General features: G+C 38.0%; 1 protein-coding gene across 6 annotated transcripts in view; it reads left to right on the forward strand.

The window, feature by feature from the left end:
* Nucleotides 1-19,915, forward strand: part of LOC145985065 (uncharacterized) — a 353,116-nt gene that overhangs the window by 50,826 nt on the left and 282,375 nt on the right. For 2 of the 6 annotated variants that reach the window (XM_083118627.1, XM_083118633.1), the window contains exon 1: nucleotides 8,470-8,644. The exons of 2 other annotated variants lie outside the window; for them this stretch is intronic. The gene's annotated coding sequence lies outside the window, so the exon portion shown is untranslated. Of the gene's footprint in view, nucleotides 1-8,469; nucleotides 8,645-19,915 lie in introns of those variants that run through there. 2 more of the 6 variants (XM_083118628.1, XM_083118632.1) reach the window with 1 other exon arrangement.

Raw genomic sequence — 19,915 nt, forward strand, 5'->3', positions numbered from 1 at the left:
ATATATATATTCCTGATACTACCACGACACCAAATTTTAACTATGTTTGCCTAACCTAACTGAACTAACCTAACCACGCGCCAATGGTTCGCAATTATTTCCAATTTCTAGATCCTGATACTACCACGACACCAAATTTTAACTATGTTCGCCTAACCTAACCGAAACTAACCTAATCGCGTGCCAATGGTTCGTGAGGCTAGCATCAATGGTTCGCAATTTCTAGACGTGACCGACAAATTTTAACTTCAGATTCGTGTTTAGGAGGCCTCAATTAGTGAGTATGTCAAATATGAAGAAAATCGGAGAGGGGTCCGGTCATCTCAAGTCATACCTAAAATCACACAATAATGAAAGAACCAACCATATGGGATTATAGATTTAAAATAAAAATGCTCTGTTCACATATTTTTTTAACCTATTTATTGATTTATTTATTGCATTGGTCTTCTGCTACTTTTGGCTAATCATGAAGATGGGGATGAGGAATGACATGTTTAAATTGACGAAAGGACACTCACAATAACATCCATGTCCTGGGAAGGATTTGAACCCTTAACTCCTGGCATCATAGCAAACTTTGCTAACCTCGATAACAGTTCGTTATATCGGAGACACATTTCTTCATTTTTACGGAAGAAACTACTTACAACGTTCATCGAGGTATTTTCTTTCATCCTGGAATCTATTTGACTCGGAAATCTTGTATTTTTCAAGAGAAACATCTCAGCGACGCACAAGTGCCATTGCTTTCGCTACGTGAACTGGATGCTACATACGTTTGATGATGTAACCCCCTGTCAGTTTCCAACCCCCCTTTTTTTAACTATGCTTGCCTAACCTAACCTAACCTTATCAGAAATGGTTTGTGGGGCTATCCGTCAGCTACCCATGCATAATGTACAATTCGCACACGTGACGAACACGATAGTAGGTATTTTTCGGTAAAGAAGGTTGGAAACACTGCATACCTACAACAGTAGTCAACCTCTGCCCACCATATTGTGTGTTACGGAAGCGAAAAAAGGAATAATAAAAACTACTCTCTATATGAAAAATTGTGTTTGGTTTTGTGTAAAAAGCATAATGGCACCTTGAACTATGTTTCACAATACACAATTGGTAAGTACGAACCATGCGAAACACAAAATATCCAATTTTAATGTGTCTCTGATATAACAAACTGTTACACTAACCTCTTTACCTATTTACCCTAGACTGCTTTGGTGCACCAAATTAATTTTAAAAAAATCATGTTCTAATGCAATTTCCTCTCATTGTTTAAAAAATTACTAACCATTGTTATAACTGTATCTTTAGTCAAAACGAAAATAAATTTCTGATGAAAGGAGCGTGTGTTCTCCTGAAACGTCACAAAGAAAAACTGTTTTCTTATGCTTGTAATAACCGTAAACTACAGGAAAATATTTCCTCTCATGTATTAACTATTTTGAAAGTTATGTTGTTTTACAATAATTGCTACCACAATTTTTTAACCGTTAAAAGATAAGTAGTGTTACATAATTAAACATGAATGTGCTGAGGGGTTGCCAATAGAGGAAATATAGTGCTTCTTGTTTATAATAGTGATATCCCTAATATTTTATATGCATCGAAAGATGTTTTATGCTGGCTGATACAGGATTTGAACTGAGAAGTTTATGTACAATACACTTCCCAAGCACAAATCCCATACCGTGCCTTGCATTAATGCTCCTGAGTCTGGATCCCAGGGAAGCCAGAATGAACTTGGAACCTGAGAAAAATAAAAAATATATATATAGTTTGTACATGGTAATGAACACATACTCGTCACAACAAACTCTAAATGTTTACATGTGTTTGTGTCAGTACAGTGTACTGTTTTGTTCTAGCAGATAATATGTGCTCTATCTACACTATGCCCTAAGTATACAACGTGCTCTATCTACACTATGTCCTAAGTATACAACGTGTAAATAAAACCTGCTGTAAAGTACAATTTTTATCCACATCTAATTTTTAAATGACATATGTTTCAACAATTTGTATTAATGCATGATCATTATAAAAATTATTTCATAATAAATGCATAATTATTGTGCTGTGAATTTTATTTATAAATTAAGTAAATGCTTAATAAATTTATGTAAAACTATATTTCACACAAATTTTGAGCACTGCACAAAGAAAAAAAATAGCTCTCATGAGACTTCATTGAAGCCCATTTTAACAATTGAGATGGTTAGGTTGATTTGATTTGCTTTATTTTGCTTCACTTTTGGCTAATTTGCGAAGATGGGAATGAGGGATGATATGATGAAATTGATGGATGGACACTCAGAAACAGCCATGCCCAGGTCAGGATTCGAACCCGGGACCCCCAGCATCATAGCACGATGTGCTAACCACATCGCTGGCAATTGAGAAGGCGAATGGAATGGCATGGATAAATAACAATAATAAAAACATCACAACGATTGTACATAACTGGCAAAAATATAGGCTGCTATGATAAGTGGTGTGTGTACTGTGAACATTTTCGATGCATGCGTTTGTATGATTTAGCAACCTTAAGTAGCCTATCAAGAGTTTTCATTTCTTTTCAGAAATGTTTTCACTATTTACTTTTGTCCTGTTACAGCCATCGATAACCTATGCACATTTTTTTTTTCACTTAAGTTTGTGCTGCTTCTTCTCATCCGTCTGCCTGCAAGCACGTTCGTACAAAACCAAACTGCATACTGTTGGGGCTTGACTTCCGTATAATTACGATTTTGGCATGGCTTATGGGATGCATAAGATTCAAAATGAGTGGTTATTATTTATGGTCTGTAGAAGATGAAATTGCTGTTTTTAAATCGCATGAAATCCTAGGTAACAGTTCCGAATGTTTCATGATTTTTCACAAATTTTATAGGAGTATTAGGAAGTGTTTACAAAACTGGAAATGATTGTGGGAGTAAGTTAGAAACTTGGAGAAACTAATTAGCACAGTTAAAAGTTGCACAAAGTATTAATTACAAGATAAATTATGTTTTGAAATGTATTGTGCACGAGCAGGAATGCCTGCAAAGAGGTGCTAACAAATTATGCCTACCAAACTTAATCTGCTCGTGGAAGTGTATTTTCATATAAATTAGTGCAAGATATGGACAATTATTATTATTACTAACTTGGATTACAGGAGGTTGAGAGAAACAATCCTTTTGTTGGGAAAATGAGGTTCCACAATTTTGATCAATCCGGCACCTCCTGTTCAGTGACAAATTACTATGAAGATATTTTCGAAACAGAAAAAGGATTTCCGATATCTCTAAGACGTGTTTTAAGAACACGTAAATCCCCACTGTCATTTCCTTCTTTTTGAAAACGTGAAAACACAGATTATGGGCCATTTTGGTAGCTCTATTTTCTTCTTTGAAGTTGGATGTCATACACAAACACATAATATGACGAATGTAGTTCGCTGTAGCCCGCTCTAGGAGGGTTAAAAAGGGTCCTACAAGAACTGTCTACAACTGTAGCCCGATATGTAGTCGACTGTAGCCTGTAGACCGCTGTAGACAGTTTCAAGAATCGCAAATTCAGGAAATGACTACAAATTTGACCACAAGCCTGACGTGGCTACATATTAGACTACATATCGGACTACTAACAGTTCGTGAATCGCGCCGCAGATCTTCTCTAGATCAATTTATCTTTCCAAGTACAAAATTATGTTACCAAAAGTAAGCATCTGCGCTTCATTCAGTTGTACAAACCAATGAATCGTATCGCAAGAGAAAAAAATTCACGTCATGATCAAAATCACGCATTGTGTATTCAGATATTAGTTTCCAGGTTCTACGAGTCTCAAATTTATAGGACGGTACGAAACAAAGAAATGAGAAGTTTCGAATTCTACAGTAAAGCACGGGTCTTTCTTGTCGCTCAACAGTTTTGCTACCTGCATAACCTAAAAAAACGTAGGCATTTTAAAAAAGCCTTCTCCTTTGAGGTCAGAACATAAAGTTGCTCAAGTGTTGTGCGATAAGTGAAACTCCTAAAGCATGGATTAATTGACACAAATTCAATGAAAAGACAGGGTCGCCAAACAAAAAAAATATCACAGACTATGGACCGTGTTAAAAATGTAAACATAAACATTGATGAGGTCTTGCCCGGTCTCCCCGGAACTTCCGGTTTAGGCCACTTCCCGTTCTTGCCAGTACAAATTCATCGGCATACGAAGTAAGAAATGAACGCTTGTTTTCATCAATTGTGCGACGATAGTCAAGAAAGGTATTTGTTAAAGTTCTACTATGAAGAGTGGACGTCAAGAATCCGTCAGATGATCAACTGCAGAACAGATTATTAAAATATGACGTGTCTTTGTGGCCGCCAGTTGTATAGCATACTACATACAAGCATAGAATAGATACAAGTATCTCTTGTACACGCACGACGAACTCAAAACGTACGAAAGTTTAGATATATTCAATTATTTTGTAAATGCAAAAGTGAGGGAAAGATAATTCTAGAAAACTAGTGATATTATTATATTTTAAAGTATGCTTAAGTGAATGTTTGCCAACAAATCTGCAGAAGTAATGAAATGACACATAACAAATACTAATAAATATATGTGCTTTCAACGTCGCCTTTCCGCCTGAGGGATTTAGGGAAAATCTATGATATGGCATGCCACTTTCACTTGCACGAATTTACTTCAAACAACAAGGGAGTTCTCAGACTGAAGCGACAAGCGATATCGGGATTTCGCACAGAAGCATTCGATCTAAAGCAAACCATTCATCAGTCACGCTTGCGCAAATAACAGGCCGGGGCAACAAAATGCACGGTATTGATATAACGGCCCATTCCGAGCGACAAGCGACACCTGCAATTTGTCGTGTCGCTTTAATTCGGAAGGTGTTGTTTATTTTTGAATGTTGGTTTCCAAGAGACACGTATTGCTGCAGTCTGAAAGCTTCCTTTCGAACCAATTCACCACGAGAAAATGCACGTTTCGCTTGGACTGGACTGTTGTTTTCTCAGTACCATGCATCGTGTCGCCTCGGTCTGTTGTACTCGTATGCAAGGTGAATTGTTTCCTTCAGAGTAAAGGGGTTGTTGCTTGTCGCTTTGGTGTGTAATCTCCGTGCCACTTAGAAGTGAATCCTCAGTGATCAATGAAATTTTTCGAACCGAAGCGACACGACAAGCTGCACATGTCGCTCAGATTTCCAATGACGTGTATTGTGCCGCCTGAGACTTGATTTCCCATGAGCGGTAAATGCTTATTTATAGACTAAATGGGCCTGTGTAGCTTGTCACTTTGGTACGAACCACTGCTGTCGCTTGTAGCTTCGGTTTGAAATCTCACTAAGAGGCGTGCTTTTCACCACAACACGATACGCAGATAAACGATCAACATGTTTGTAACAAAATGCAATTCGTACAAATCCTTTCCGGGTACCGATCCTTTCTTCGTTCTGCTTGTATCAACAGGTTTCGTCTCTCTACTTCCTTCGGAAACCTAGGAAGTGATACTTGACTCAAAAATGTGTTCCTGATCAAACTGTGAAACCATATGCTACACAGTTGACACCCTATTTCCTTGTAAAAGAATCTCCACTTTGCCTTTTCATATTAACATCCATAGCACCGTAAGCGTAACCGGATGTTCGAGGGGGACCAGACGAGTGCGCATGCTCTGCAGTAGCTCCGCCTTTAACACCGTCTATAGATCATGTACACGCACGACGAACTCAAAACGTACGAAAGTTTAGATATATTCAATTATTTTGTAAATGGAAAAGTGAGGGAAAGAGAATTCTATAAAACTAGTGATATTATTATATTATAAAGTATCCTTAAGTGAATCTTTGCCATCAAATCTGCAGAAGTAATGACACATGCAAATGCTAGTAAATATATGTGCTTTCAACTTCGCCTTTCCGCCTGAGGGATTTAGGGAGAACCTATGATGTGGCATGCCACTTTCACGAATTTATTTGAAACAACAAGCGAGTTTTCAGACTGAAGCGACAAGCGATATCGAGATTTCGCATAGCAGCATTCGATCTAAAGCCAACCATTCACCAGTCACGCTTACGCAAATAACTGGCCGGGGCAACATAATGCACGGTATTGATAAAACGGCCCAGTCCGAGCGACATGAAAGCGAGAAGCGACACCTGCAATTTGTCGTGTCGCTTTAATTTGGAAGGTGGTGTTTATTTTTTAATGTTGGTTTCCAAGAGACACGTATCGCTTCAGTCTGAAAGCTTCCTTTCGAACCAATTCACCACAAGAAAATGCAGGTGTCGCTTGGACTGGTCTGTTTTCTCAGTACTATGCATCGTGTCGCCTCGGTCTGTTGTACTCGTATGCAAGGTGGATTGTTTCCTTTAGAATAAGGGACCGTTGCTTGTCGCTTCGGTGTGTAATCTCCGTGCCACTTGAAAGTGAATTCTCAGTAATCAACGAAATGTATTGAACCGAAGGGACGCGACAAGCTGCACGTGTCGCTCAAATTCCCAATGGCGTGTATTGTGCCGCCTGAAACTTGATTTCCCATGCGCGGTAAATGCTTATTTATAGACTAAATGGGCCTGTGTCGCTTGTCACTTCGGTGTGAACCACTGCTGTCGCGTGTCGCTTCGGTTTGAAACTTTACTAAGAGTCGTTCTTTTCACCACAACACAATACGCAGATAAGCGATCAACATGCTTGTAACAAAATGCAAGTCGTACAAATCCTTTCCGGGTACCAATCCTTTTTTCGTTCTGCTTGTATCCACAGGTTTCGTCCCTCTACGTCCTTCGGAAACCTACGAAGTGATACATGACTCAATAAATTTGTTCCCAATCGAACTGTGCAACCATATGCACATGCCAACCCTGCCTCCGACTTAATGTCTGCCGCGAATTCGGACAACGGAGGTAGCATGCTACCGATTCGGACGCGTCCCAGATCTACAAGTTTATCGAGATACGCTGTATAAAACACAACTTATTACTAACTTCGTTGACCCTGTACGAAATCTGTGATCCTCGGTCTTTGTTTTATCGTGATTTCATCATGCTATATATGCAATTACGTCTGTAACACACACATACTGTGAAGTTGTAGCGATTACTTTCACAAAAATGTTTTAAGATGTTCTAATAATAAACCTAAATGCTCTCGTAGTTAGGTTAGCATTAAAATAATATCGCCAAATGCTTTCTAAAGAAAAAAGTTCTAAATTACTTGTACATTCATTCCCACTAATCATAAACTTTCATTTTTCTCGTCTTAAACTTTTCTTAAGATTTGTAACGTCCCTTTAGCAGATTAATTGCGTGGCAGGAGCAAATTTGACGCTTATTCTTAATGCTGACACGTGCGTGGCAGCAGATTCGCCCCCCGCCCCAAAAGAAGTTGTTTGGGTTGCGTGCGATCAGTTATACCTAGCCTCCATCATCTTCCACACAGTGATGCCAAAAGCAGGGAAATTTCCCTCGGCACAGGGAAATTTGAGGGTCAAAAGGGAAAAGGGAAATTTAATGAAAAATAGCTAAAAAACAGGGAAATTTAAACTCACATTTTCGTTTCATTCTTTTAAAAAGTTCGAAAATATTTTTTTTCGGCGTGTACTTTTTCCAAATGAATAGTTAGCAACAGTGTCACTTTTCAGTAAGCTTTCATTCTTTCTTATAGATGACCTTGACCGGTCAGTCTTATATTTGTCACATTTCCTAGAAAGGCCTCAAGGTACGAGCCACGCAGCACCTGGAAATAATTTGGGACGCGATTTTCAATTTTTTTCTTGTTCCATCCATCATTTCAGAACGTGTCTTAGAGGCTGTGTGTGTGACTTTGTGCGTCCTGTGTCGTTGCAAGGAGAATGGTGACGAACGAAGAGGTGACTGATAGGAAGCTACCTGCAACTCCCAAAAAGGTTAGAAAACGTAGTGGGGATTTATCTGCGGATGAAAAGATATCTGGGAACCATGTGAAAAAAATTCATATTGAGTGGCTGCCCATTATTTCACACTTTTATGATTTTCATAAATATTTAATAATAATAATAAAGTTTGTTCCTCAGGCAAAACAGGCGCGAAAAGAAAAATATTAACAGCAGGCCCCTAGCTAAGCTTTGACAATGGGTGGGTTTCAAAGTCCGACCGACAATCATTGCGCCGCAGACGATTTTTTTTTTTTGGTTTGGGTATTTTTCAATACATTAGTGCTTTATTTTAAAATTCAAATGTTTATTTTAGGATAATTATATTATGAAACTATGATCAGTTTCTAGTATTTTATTCAATGGGGGGGGGGGGTTGAACCCACTAAACCCCCTTATATACGGTCCCGATTAACAGTTATAGTAATACAAAGATACAGCTTCAGATGTGTTTTGAAAATCGAGGGAAATTAAGATCGAAAAAGGGAAATTTTACACTGGTAAAAGGGAAATCCTGTATTCGGAGATTGGTAACACTGCTTCCAGACAAAAAAGAAAGAAGCATGGGAGCGAAATACCATAGACATACTACTTTCAAAAATGTTTGTGTGTATTTATTTGTATGAGTGTGCAAGGACATGGGATTTTGATGTTGAAATCTAATGTCACGTAAGTGGCTGCAGTTCGGAGTTTACGCTATTTAAATTTACAAGATATCCGGAACAGTAAGTACGTACACACTATCTTGAATGTAAACATTTAATTTTAACTTAACTCCTCGTTGGCGAACATATTATACCACCGAAAAGTTGGAAATTTTCAATCCCCTCCAATTTCTTTTTTATTTATTTGTTAAATATCAATTTCATTTATTCATCATTCATTCATGCATGCCGAAAAGGGTAAGATTCTACTTTACGTCCTTTTCCTAAGGAATTCAACAACGTCAATCCGAAAGCGAGGAAAAATTACCGGTAGGAGGAAATCGATGAAAACCGATGTTGTCCGTATATGCGTAATTGAACGTACTGAGGAAATTTTTCATTGATGAAGCACATATTTATAGGGGTGAAATGAGGACCCGGTACTATTATCGTATGAGGGAAACACCTACGAATCATATATTTCGGACTTCTTTACATTGCTAACGTAATATTTTGGAATGTGGAACATTTCTTAAGGTGAAATAATGCATTTCTAACTAAGATAATGTATATTTCTTCTATTTACGAGTACTTACTGTTACTTGTTGTTTCGAATCTGTAACACATTATGGCCGTGATAGCGTACTGGTTTAGGGGGCGTTTTGTCGATTTTTGCATTGTTGCAACCTTGTTCACCGGAAAATATCTACTTTCGTGCCCGGATTTGAAATTATGCTGGTACGTCGCAAACCATTGACGTTAGCCTCACAAACCATTGACGTTAGCCCCAAAAACCATTTTCCATAAGGTTAGGTTAGGCAAGCATAGTTAAAAAAAAAATAATTAAAAATACTCGACACGTCATGTTCTAGTGAAAACACGGTGAGGCTGAAACACTGGCTACGGTGTTGCATCATCTTAACACACGGAACATTGCAATCTCGTGCAGAAAGCAAATGGCTGGAGCAGAAACAGCATGTTTTGCAGAAAACAACATGCATTCACATTAAAATGGATCAAATCTACATTCAGGAACTTCCACAAAGCTAAAGAAAATGATTTCCGTAAGTACTTTCTCCTGTAAATTTGAAGGAATCCGTTTCCCTCATACGATAATGTTACCGAGGATCCAAGTTCCTTTTGTTTTATTGCCATTTCATCATGCTACGAATGCAATTTTTCCATGGTTTGATTTCGATGTACGTCTGTTAACACATACTGCGGAGTTTTAGCGATTACTTAAGGTTTTGTTCAATATATGCTTTCGTGGTTATGTTAGGCAGGTTAGATTTGGTTCCCTTAGCATTAAAATAAAGTCCATAAATGCATTCTACTACTTCTACATTCATTCCCACGCTTCTACGAATATTTACTGTCGCTTGTCAACTGAGAATATCTTGTCCATGGGAAGTGCGTAAGGTAATTTTCAAGTTGTTTTTTCAACATAAATAACTTTTTTCGAGTCCAAACAGTGCTCATTACTTTACAAAATTCTACGATAATTAGTCTTTGTGCTAGGGGAAATTATAAAACAATCGGAACCATTACCGTTCGTGGGGCTACCCGTGCATGGTTTTTGGATCTAGCGTGAATGGTTTGTGGGGCTACCCATAGATGGTTTTTGGAGCTAACGTAAATGGTTTGTGGGGCTACCCGTGAATGGTTAGTGCAGCTATCGTGAACAAAAAGTGGAAAAAAAAAACAACCATCCGACCAGACGTTCGTCATTCTGATCTGTGATCATACACGCACCATACACACGCACAATGCACCGTGAATGCAAAGAAGCAATCACCACACAGAATGCAAATGAGCAAAGCACACGCATTCACAATGCAGACAAGAAGACGAGCCTCCAGTGTTGTTAACTCCCATCGGTTACCACCAACAAAAAGCAATAAGCATGTAAAGTAGAATCTAGCCCCGAAAAGTGCCAGAATACAAACTTTTTATAATTTTGTTGTTAACGGTTCCTATTGTTGTATGATTTTTTCAAATTCTCCTAGCAGAAAGACTAATTATCGTAGAATTTTGGCAATCATTGTGGCCCTAGTTCTGGTAAAATTTTCATATCCGAAAAAACATATTTCTTCAATTTTACAGGAGAAAGTACGGACCAATTGAAGGTGATGGGAGGGTTCTCAGTTTTATTTACTAGAGATGTACTAACCAAATAAGTTTTCCGGATGATGTATCAGGGGTTCTGATGTCCCGGTCACTGTTTGAAATTTGGATATTACGTGTGTGAGGTGTAATATATTGCTTTTCATAATGGCAATATTTCTCCGGAAAGAAATGAGGAAGCCATGTTTTGTGGAATGTAGCCACTGAGTTGCTCTGTCTACAGTGTTGCCACACAGTGTGTTTGTCACTTGAAGAGGAAGGACAGGTTGAGAATGGCGGAACAGCAGAGTGTGAAGATTGTAAATATTGTGCCTAACCTAACCTAACTGAACCTAACCTAACTTTATGTTACGTGAAATTTTCAAGTTACAGATGTGACCGGGAAATTGTAATGTCAGATTCTTGTTTAGGAGGCCTCACGTAGAAAGTATACAAAATTTCAAACAAATCGAGGAACACTCCCGTCATCTTCAATTAAGCCGAAAGGACTTATCGAACTGACTTTCCGTACACTTTTGAAAGGTCGTGGAAGTGTTTTTTCCCATCGCTTAATTTATTTCGCCAGTAAATCATGTATTTTTGAAGATTAATGTCCCTCCAATGCACGAAAGCTCTTGCCTTTATGTCCTTCTACTATGGGAACCAAATCTTCCATACATTTTTTTTTGCAAGAACATGACAATTTTAACTATGTTTGTCGAACCTAACCTAACCTTACCATGCATGGTTCCTGGGGCTATTTGTAAATGGTTCGTAAGGCTATCCGTGCATGGTTCGTGGGGCTATTTATGAATGGTTTGTGGGGCTACGTGCATGGTTCATGGGGTTTTCGAACCCGGAAAAAATACAAAATCAGTAACATAAAAGTAGGTATTTTTTGGTGAAGGAGGTTGGAAACACTGCACACCCAGTGATCATAGACAACGCTAGTCAAGATTTGCCCGCCATATTGTGTATGACACAACTGAAAAAACGAACTAACAATAATTACCGTAATGCGGTTATTCAGAATAACCCCACATTACGGTACTCGATATGTGGAAAATTGAACTTATTGTCGTGAAAAAAACGAAATGCCACCGTCAAGAATCCTTAGCAATGCAGAATACGTAAGTACCAATGTGAAAAAGAAGAAAATGTAGAAATTTCAGACGTTTGGCGGATACTGAAATTTTAATAGAGTCCCTAAATGCATTCTAGTAAGATTCCGATTTACTTCTGCATTCATACATACATAATTGTGTATATATATATATATATATGGTAGAAGAATTCTTTGAAATTAATTTTGTTAGATAAAATAGTTATGCTTGTAAGCTATTAATGTTTACTACTAAATTTATGTAAGGTGTGTTACGTTTCTAAAATGCTGTTGGGATGTTTGTAATACATGTGATGTTCTCATATGTTTCTACAATAATAATTATTATTACAGTAGCATGCAAATTAATCCGACCAAGATGCATACTTTTCCATATATACAATAATCTTAAAATACGTTGCAGTTTTAAGCTTTAGTTTCACTTTCTTTTAAATAACTGCACATTCTCTCTCAATAATGCCCTGTGCTATGAACAATAATTCAGCAAAACTGCATGCATCAAAATACAGGGTATGCATGTGTGACCCCCACTGTTTCTTTAACATCACCCTGGTCCTGCAGGAGCACAGAATTCAACACATGCCATTGGTCAGCTTATTCCTCAAACTCAATTGCATCAAAAGTGCATGGACACTTCTGAAGAGAGCTATCGTCAGTCATCTCAACCCAGAACAGTCCCTCTGATAGGACCCCCCCCCCCCAATCATGTACATACCTCTGTACATGACATGGCATGCTTCTCACCAGGTTGTCCAATGTATCCTGAGGAATATGCTTCCATTCATGTATGGCCCCTCGGTGAACTCTTGGAGGGGCTGTGTTGGGTTGGGATGATTGATGAAAGCTGTTTTTGGAAGTGGGGATAAGTTGGCCATGGCATGCAATGGATTCTGCAGGACAGGAGCACAGAATTGTCATCAGCAATACATACTATATGTATCATGTTTTCAAGATATGCAACTGTATTACTTACATTTATTTCATAAAAGTCATTGGGAATGTATTTTAATCCATGATAGCAATCAAAGCATTTGAAGCCCTAAGGATCTTGTTAAAAGCACTAAATCCATTATTTTTCTGTATGAACTTCAAGATCTACTCTCTTGCAGTACATAGCTGACTTCACGTGTAGTTATCTATCTAGGAGACTACACACAAACACGTGTCTTTGTGATAAGTCACGTACATAAATAAAGCTAGGTAAAATACTCGTCACTATTTTGCATTAATTTTTTTTCTTATTCTACCACTTTATAAAGAATGGAATTGTACTGATGATGGTGCAAATGTTGTCACTTGTCAACTGCTATGTTGGAGCTTTTTTTTTTTTCAGTTGTGTAAATGAAAGTAAGCATTGTGATGGAGAATTAGGGGGCTGTCAGGAAATGAATGATTTCCAAAATTTGTGCACCCCTCCCCCTTCCCCAATCATTTTCTACGGGCTTTTTTCTTCCAAAATGGGAGATGTGAATGATATGTGGTCCAAGTAGTCTTTCGATCGGATGCATCAATGGTCTGTTTTTGTTAACTTCTATATAAAAAAAAGGGGGGGGAAGAGATGATGTGCAGTGCATTCGTGTTCAGTTCATTAATAATTAGGTATTTATGCAAAGCGATGAGATGTGTACGTGACAAATATGATTAGCTGAAAATGAAAACTCTGTATTATTACAAGTGTATTAATAAATGTTTGACTTTTTTTGTGAATGAATCCTGCGAATCTCATGTATGAATATGCATACCAGAGTTCATCAAAAAGCTTGTTTGGTATGCATTGATTACCATATTTTTTTTCGAGCCAATTTTTAGTCCATACTTTTATTTCTTAATTTTTAATAAAAGTACAAAGCAGGAATTCTCCTACAACATTCTTCAAATTGCTCATCCATCTATACAGATTGTTTGCTCTGAGCAATGTCTTGTGGAAACAAAGTCTACCGACAAGTATGCGGTAACAAGTATCGTGTGAGGTGAAAACTAGCTAATGGGTAGCCAGTCCAGCGCCAGCTAGGGCATTCCTACTGGAATTTCAGTTCCGTGTGATTCAGGCTTTATATTGGAATTTATTTGTTGTCATAATTTGAGATAGACTGTGAAAATGGGATCGTGGGATCGTTAGAAAATGTTTTCCAGTGATCTTTTGTAATATTCAACATTCAGAGAAGATTGTTGAAAACTGTAAACTTGAAAGTGTATTGTTATTAGAAATGAAAGTTTAAGGATTCATTTAATACATACGTGACAGGATTTGGACGTGAAAGAGTGTAAGGAAGTGTGATTATCGAGTGTTCCGATTGAGACAGACAGACATTTGTCGATTTGTTTCAAAACGATACTTGGGAACAAATAGATTTTCACAACATGGAAGGAAAGAATAAAGAAATCAACGTGGCGAATTCTATGTTAGCTTAAGCTGACAGTATAGGAAATCAGAAAGATCCAGCGGACAAAACCGCTTATGATCGAGAACAAGTTGACCTCATGGATTATCAAAACAAACGTGCTCCCAAAAGGCAATGAGAGGAAAACAGTGAATTAGAACAAGAAAAGGTGGTTAAATCACCCATATCTGCTTCATCCAGCTTTAGTTATTCTCCAGACCATCAGGGCCCTTATATTGTCCCTTTGGAAGGAGTGGACAAGAATATTGGCACATTAAAGGGGGAAGTCTAGGTAATTTCTTTAAAAAAAATGAAATCCCAGTTGACCTGCTCGAACAATGTGAACGAAATCGTGTGCGCATCACTTTTTCTAGCTCACTAAAGTGAGAATCATAGAACTTAAGACCTTCTGTAAACAAAAGCACGTGTACCCTAACAGTGTTGCAAACTTATGATAAGAAATAATCCACATAGCCTATAAGGTGTAAAAACATTCCATTTGTCAACAGATGCGGAATAAGCAGTGTATCACTGATGACCTGTTGAAAGTTATTGAATGTATGTAAATAAAAAAAATTGTACATCTTGCCTGGTGGCCGACTTTCAAAACTCATCACCAAATTTCCCTGGCTCGAATCCCGGCATGGGTGTTATTGGTGAGTGTCCCTTCATCAATTTCATCTGACGATCACTCATTCTCATCGTCGGGATTAGCCAAAAGTAGAAGAAAAGCAACGCTAAATTTAAAAAAAATCAAATACAAAATTTACATCTTATCCCTCAGGAGTAAGACGGTTCCGTACCAAAGGATTAATTTTCTCTCATAATTTACTAAAAAAACCTTGCTAGAAGAATGTGACACATTGAGATAAATTACGTTTTGAAACCGGGATTTCTTCATTAAATTTATTTGATGTTTGAAAGTGTTATGATTTATTATAGATAATAAATTGATTTGATTTAATAATTTGAATTATTTGATTGACTAAATTAATAATTATTAATTAGATAAAAATAATGGAAATAACTCATTTGGTTTGATTGATTCGCTTTTTTTTACTTCCCCTCTTGTGCCACTTATGGCTAATTTGTGAAGATGCGGATGAATGATGATGATATGATGAAATCCATGAATGGACATTCACAAACATCCATGCCCAGGCCACGATTCGAACCCGGGACCCCTGGCGTAGTAGCGCGATGTGATAACCACTCCGTCACGGAGGCGGCTAACTAATCTGGAATTCAAATATCACCTATCCCTCATCGTCTCGTAACTAATGACTAAAGCCCGGATTTATATGTAATATCAACCCCTAAAATATGTACATAAATATGTAATAAAAATGTCTGAAATATGTAAAAAATATGTAAATTCATAATGAAATATGCACTATAAATATTTATTCCAAACGTTACTTCCTATTTTTGTTACATTTTTTCCTCACAAAGGGATATGTTTATTTCAAAAAGACTTACAAAAATTGAAGTTACAATATTACAATGCTTACATTAAGTATTTTTTATGTTCTTATAGAGCAAAAATATTAACCACAATTTGAATATATTCAATATTTAATATACAATGTCACCAGGTAACATTCAAAATGTTCAGTAGTAAATTTTCGTTGCCCAATTTTTTCACTCAAAAAGCACTTATAAAAATTCAGGTTACCTTTGATCTTGGGGCAGGCACTGTATTTAATTATTTAACTTACAATATGTTACCAGGCACATTTCCAAATGTTCAGAAGTAAATGTTTCTCGCTGATCAGATAATATGTTCTTGTACGCAGGGAAACTTCTCTCCACATCACAAGAAGTAACCGGAGCGTACTTCAGGAGGTGAATGTGGTCGGGAGAAATATCATTGGGAGGGTTAACTGTTTCACCATTGAGAATGCGGCTCACTGTAAATAAGCTGACGTAACCTGGGTTTCTTTCAGTCACTGCGTCAAATTTTCTTCGAGCTTTCTCTCCCACATCTCCTCCAACAGCAGACAGTTTCTTTCTTGCATCCTCATATATATCCATGGCTTCCAGGAGAGGAAGCCCAACAGTTTCAAGTTTTTTTATGCTTGTATCAATCCAACCAAAATTGCTGTTTATGTATGCCATATCGCAAGCAAGTTTGGTGTCCTTGAAGAGATTTTGAGCAGTGCGTACCGATACAGCTGAGTCCGCCGAAAATGAGTCAAGCACAGATTTCACTTCTTCAAAATGTTCGTTGTAAAACTTACTTGCCCGGATCCAAGTGCCCCATCTAGTAAGAATAGGTTCCGGAGGAAGTGGTACACCTGGCAATTGTTCCTTGTAAACTTGCACACGTTGTGGTGCCTTCAGAAACACCTTTCTTTTTCGTGGAAGAAATAAGTTGGTTGACTTCCGGGAAATTGCCTCTCACCTCCTCAGCAATGCGTTGGAGAGCATGTGCCAAGCAAGTAAAGTTGATCAAGTTAGGATAAAACACTTTAAGTGCCGTAGCAGCTTTTACCATGTATGACGCACTGTCTGTGAACATGAGAAGAACTCTCTCTTCTTGTACGCCATCCGGATACAACAATTTAAGACTGTCATTCACAAATCGTGCTATGGTGGAATGATTAGTACGCTCTAGAACTTTGCATGCAATGAGATGTGGTGTAGATGGAGAATCAGCAATTAACGTTCCAACAATGAAATTACTTACATACCGTCCCAAAGCATCAGTTGTTTCGTCGATGGAAATCCACACATAGGAACTGCCTACTTCTGCCCTAATTGATTCTAAAGTTTCTTTGTAGGAATGTGGAAGATATCGTTTACGAAGGGTTGACTCGTCAGGAAGTTTACGGCCACAATATTTTTCCAGAAAATCCCGGAACTTCGGTACTTGAATTTTATACCAAGGGATGTTTGCTGCAATCATTGCTTCGCACATTTCCTTGTAAAACACACTGAATGAAGAATCCTCTTCCATCTGGGTTAGTAAAACTTGCTTCTTTTCCCTCCGTAGTTGTTTGTTTTTCACATGAAGTGAAGTGCGAACATGTTGATTTAATTGAGACTTAATAGTGCACCCAACTTTTTTATCGCACACTCGACAAAAAATAACTTTACCATCCGTAGTAAATGCATCATCGACTGCTATCCAAGATCGCAACTTTTGAGATAACGAGGAGGTAGGCGGAGCCATTCCAGCTTTCTACAGCTAAAACACTGTTTAAATACTGAGGCAAGCTCTTCTTAAAACTCCAATGGTTAAAATGAAAAGGCGACGAAATATATATACGAAATTCTACGGTTGAGTTAACAATACTTCATTCAAGATTTGTCGCCGCCGGCTGCAAAAATCAAAACGATCACAACAATGTACGGATGAAAGGTAAGTGCCTCTCAGCGTTGTACTTGCCGCCTTCCATTGTTGGTTCTCTTCGTTCGCTGTGTGTTGCTTGCCGCTCCATGTTACAAACTGGAAACTGAAACACTGTCGAATCTTGATGCGATTGTTACGATTCGGCGAATCAACGAACTGCTATGTACGTACAACGAAGGCAAATCGCACTTTTAAGTTACTATATTTTTTTAGACCTGGGAATGGGGAGGGGAAGTGAGAAGATACTTTTTTAACTAGTAAGCCAAAACTTCATTGGATTTTCCTCTTAAGGACTGTTTTATGTAAAAAATATTTCATATCTTAGGAATATGTAACATTTAGTGAAATATGTAATATAAAACTTCACTGTGACATCTCTACTGACGTAATTCGTCAATATATTTTAATTCCACGCTTGTACATATAAAGGAAAAAAATATGTAATTACATAGAAATCCGGGCTTTACTAATGACACATGTGCGTGTCACAACAGAGTGTACTTCAACACCTCTGAAGTTACTTAATCCAAAAACACACTCGTATGTCCTTTTCATCCCGTTCAAAAATGCTGGATTATGCAGCAAAGACACCAAGGGATACTAAAACGGAAACTTAGAGAATCATAAAAGTGGGGAAAGAAGACTGTAGAATACAGAAATATTTTGAGGCAGTCACATTTTATTGTATGCTACATATAAAATAAAATTCATATTTGGGGGTGAGTTTTTAAATATTGTCACATTTTTCTTCTCTCTTGTTGAGAGGTGTTCATTTTAAATCAACCTCCCTCACTCTACGGCCTATCCTCCTTCACCCGCAAAAGTATTCGGGAGTGTGAGGATGTCACCATCCGGATGGTGAACACCTCTGGATTATAGATAGACTCCTGCGTCCCACCCCCTCCCCCATCCCCGGAAGATCGTCACTGACAATGTGAAATCACACTATCATATGCCGACATTCGACATACCACTTCCGTTTCTGTACTTAGTGAGAAGTTTTGAGGTTGGCAACAGCCTAATAACGGATTTCTTCCGCATCATGTAGTCCGTTCTATGAAAGTACGCTAATGGAAGAAAAACGTGTAAATTACGTTGGATTATACATTTTAAAATATATTTTCATTAAAGGTTTCTGTTTATAATAATAATACGTGATTATTGTATAAATTACAATCGATCACGTGAACAGCAAGAAAATAGCGCCAGTTTCGAACATGGTGACTTCCATGCGTGCAGGAAGGTCTCCCGTGTTTTCAGAGTAGTCTTTCGGAAATACGGCCGTTTGAAAAGTGGCGAGAAGCAGGTTGTTCTTAACGTTTATGTAACGTTGTGTCGGTGCTATCCTGAGCAAGCAGTGAAGTTGGTGTCTTTGTGTTTTCGGTGTGGTGAAAGAAAGGAAAATGACCGGTCAAGTTGTGAGTCCCGCGAAAAAAAAGTTGTTGCTCGTATAAACAAGTACACCGATTTTGAGATAAGCGTAATACAACGCGAGGTGCTTTCGTATTCTTTCAATCAAAGAGCCGTCCTGTCCACTGTGGGGAAGATGTTGATAGTGATTGTTGACGACGATCTCCCCAATTTTAGCAGTCGACGTTAAATTGCCTCTTGTGCTATGTTGAGTTCCTTTTTGGGAAGCAAATTTGACAGACCGTACTCTGACAGGATGATGTCTAGCGCCGAAAAGGCCTCAAGTTCAAAAAGGAACTGCTGAATCAAGGTAAGAAAATACATTACTTGCATGAGACGTGCGTAAATAATGTGCTTATTTTCGTCTTCTTGTTTTCTAGTACACGAGAAACCGAGAGAAAGATAAACAATCTCTTTTTATTCCACGGCTTATCTTTGTTTAACTTCTGCTAAAACTGGCGGTATATTTGTTGCACAAAGGAGAAAACAATACTTTACATGTCAACAATGTTGGGCAATAATTTGGTGGAAGAGGAAGCAATAAAACCAAAAGGCTTGAATTTACTGAAACGAATCTCTCACTCTCTTGTTTAACTTTGGCGCTGTCATAATCAGAGAGAAGGGGGATCTGTTAACCCAGTGTCAGATAAATGGAACTTTTGGCGTAGAAAAATATGTTCATTCTTGAACAAGAACACGTATTTAATCACTTGTAGAAAATGTATTATACTTAAATGTGTGGATTGTCAGTTTAAATAAGAATACGTTTTTCCATGTTATGTAAAATAAAAGGTTGCGAGTGAACAGCATATGATGGCCGCACCATTTTCGAACAGCTGGCGCAGAGTGATACGTTGCTCGAAGTGAGACGGTTGTTTACAGAGGGTCGGAAGGTTCGTGATTCTTACTTTAGCTGCTAGCACATAGGACAAAACCCTGCACACTCAAGTAGCAATACTGGCCCGAGTACCCCAATCGTTAGTT

This window comes from Lepisma saccharinum, chromosome 3 (assembly GCF_977018435.1).
Source record: "Lepisma saccharinum chromosome 3, izLepSacc3.1, whole genome shotgun sequence".
NCBI classification, from domain to species: Eukaryota; Metazoa; Arthropoda; class Insecta; order Zygentoma; family Lepismatidae; genus Lepisma; species Lepisma saccharinum.